Genomic DNA, 3,297 nt, shown 5'->3' with positions numbered 1-3,297 from the left:
ACGTTGTCCCTCATTGACACCACGTCATAAAAGAACCCATTAGAGTAATTTGGTTTTTTTTATGACGTGAGTAATTTTTTAAAAAGAGCAAACGAAAAGAAAAAGCCACAGAAGCTGAATGTGGACCGATGGGGTGGGTGGGGGGGGGGGGTTGGGGGGTGGGTTTGTGGGGAAATCAAATGTCTAAAAGATAATGTTATGGTATAAAACTACAACAGTACTAACTTTTAATTCTTGTCTGGGATTATTAAAACATTTATTCATTAATACACATAATATTCTCGGAGTACAGACATGCGTGTGACCTCAGTGGTCATATGACCGAATGTATTTATCAAGCGTGCATGCATGTATGCATGTACATGCACATATATGTGTGTGTGTATCAGTAGTCATCATGATTTGTAATCCTGTCATGTCTGTTATCCTGGTGTATTTTTCTGTTAGGGTGTCACATCTCGTTATTATTTCTTATTTGCACACAGTAGAATGTCCAGTGTTAATTAAACTCTAACAGTGTTAATTCAACTCTTAACCAATATTCCAGATATTCCACATTCCAGAATGGGGCCAAATGTTGTCTGTTAAGAGCTGAATCAAAACTGTACATTTTACTGTGCGTCTGCTGAAAATGTGTCAAGTGGATTGTTGAATTCCTGTTGTCCTTACTTTCCCGTGTAAGCATGAAGTTAATAAAAATGTCTCAAAAATGACTTGTTTCTTTTGTGTGGCATAAATCCTGTGTGCGCTGAAGTTTTTCCCGCCCTTCTTAAAAAATTTGAATATTAAGTCCCATGGTGATGCCAAATAGAAATCCTGGGGGTGGGGAGGCAAGAGACGAGAGACGAAACAGGAAGCTAAACTGTCAAACCTTGGTTTCACAAAGGTGAGAACACAATGCAGCCCACACCTCCAGTTCTGATAAGCAGTGCATTGTATTTACGCAGCAACACACCAAACATCCTTCCTATAACGAACGCTTACTGTTACCATCTCGAGGCTGGACAGTCCAAGCGGTAACTCCGAAATAGAGATGTCGATTGTCGAGTGCGTGAAACGGGAGAGTTTGATTCACACGGGGCGAAACTGAAACTTCCCCTTGAATTGATACGTGGTGTTGATTAAAAAAAACCAGATATGAAGGTTGCATGGTAATGATGAGCGTGGTGTTAAAAACTGCAGTGAACTGATGAAAGTTGATTAAACTGCTAGTGAATAAATATACGTCAAGGCGATCAGATACAATGTTGAAATGGTTTGTGAATTATTTTAGTTTATCACTAAGTAATGGTGATAGTGTTTTAGCACTTCAATATTTAATGTAATTGCATTTTACTTGATGTGACATTTAATTTGATTCTATATATATATATATATATATATATATATATATATATATATATATATGTGCGATTTTAATCAATTCAGCATTCATTTAGTAATTTTCTTTTCTTAATAAAAATGCAATGATAAACTAAGGTGAATCTCTCTGGTTTTGAAAGAATACCAACATGAAAAAGTTATTTTTTGGGGTAAATTCAGTAAGAAGGAAAGAAAACGTTAAGGCCTGCACATCACCCATCCTGTTATTACAGCACAATTTGTGTACAGTCATGACGCGTTATGGCGTTCCTATTATAGCATTATGTAGGCTTTATGGCATACAGTTTTAGTAAAGTGTTACCATCAAAACTAAAAAACATACAGCGCGTCAACTGCAAAAACACCATGGGCCCCTAAACCAAAATGAGTGACAGAGCGACATGTCTGGCAAACCTGCCAGATCAGTCATACACTGCAGCCCAAATATGGTATTCTGCCGGTGAGGTTGACCACAACTTAAAACTGCCAAAAAGAAACCAGATCAAACATGGGCCACCAGGTATTCTGGCAACGTAGCATAGCACAGAGTGGTTCTTATCTGGCATCAGCACTTCAAAGGCCTTGTAATGTACAGTAAACACACTACGATCCGTGCAGAAAGTGAAAGTAGGAACAGAATCAAAACCTCGGAATGCTAATTTTTATACAAGCAATTGTAAACATTTTGGTGGTTCAGCATCATTCATCTGTTTAAGTCAAATCAAGCCTTGGGTCACATTTGGGATTTGCGTACATCTCCGCATACAAGCAAATACACAGCCCATTTGTCGATGAGATTGTCCGCGATATTGTTTTTTTTTGCAATCAATCGCATAGCATCGTTTCCTGACCGAGACCATTGAGAACCCTTAAACGTGCTGTTTTGATTAATGAATGTCAGTGATAACGTTTCATAACGGTCCATAATTCTGCACCGATTTAAACACCCTGTAGGCTCGTTTTACATATGGACTCCAGTTTCAATGCAACTGTCCATACTTTTGACATTTAGAACTGGGCTTGTAACCTAAAGGTCGCAGGTTTGATTACCAGGTAGGACACTGCCGTTGTACCCTTGAGCGAGGTACTTAACCTGCATTGCTTCAGTACATATCCAGTTGTATGAATGGATGTAAAGTAAATTCTGTGTAAAATAATTGTGTAAGTCGCTCCGGATAAGAGCGTCTGCTAAATGCCTGTGATGTCATCAACTAGTCAATGCAAAATGGAAGCTTTTTAAAAAGGAACAGGCGCATGCGCAGATAGGCACCAACATAAGCTGAAGCACACGCCCTCTGTCTTGAGACTGCAGGAGTGCCCTTGTGGCTGCAGCGATCTTATTTCATTTTTTTCTTTCCAACATCATGAGGTTCCCTTTTTTATTTTGAGCAAATGCAAATATGTCTATTAAGTGCATTACCCAGAACAGGAACCCTGTGCCACGGCACTTTACAGTAAATGAAGGCTATAGTTAGTCTGAGGAACTGATCAGACTCATTAAAAGCCCTTTAATAAATGTGAAATATTCAGTCACTGTTGCATGAAAATCCTGGAGTGATTTCTTGGTGCTGTTGGATCAGGAATAGCTCATTGTTATACTTACAGGCAAATTCTCTTTCTTTTTCCTACAACAGCTTAAGCAGGGCTGTCCAGCCCTGTTCTTGGAGATCTATCATCATCATGTGAGTTTTCCTTTGAACACTAACAAAGCATTCAACAGCTGGAGATCTCATTGAGTGGGTAATTAGTAGAGTCAGGTGTGTCAAATTAGGGTTGAGATTAAAACCTACGGGACGGTAGATCTCCGGGAACAGGGTAGGCTACCGCTGGCTTAGAGGCCTTTCTCCACAGTGTGATGTTCCGACAGGTCCACTCACCAAGGGGTTTGACTGTTACCATGACTACAGCAGTCCAACAAGGACCTCACAGCCTGCT

The sequence above is a fragment of the Anguilla anguilla genome, chromosome 7, assembly GCF_013347855.1.
Source record: "Anguilla anguilla isolate fAngAng1 chromosome 7, fAngAng1.pri, whole genome shotgun sequence".
Lineage (NCBI taxonomy): Eukaryota > Metazoa > Chordata > Actinopteri > Anguilliformes > Anguillidae > Anguilla > Anguilla anguilla.
Note: the sequence above shows the minus strand (reverse complement) of the source record.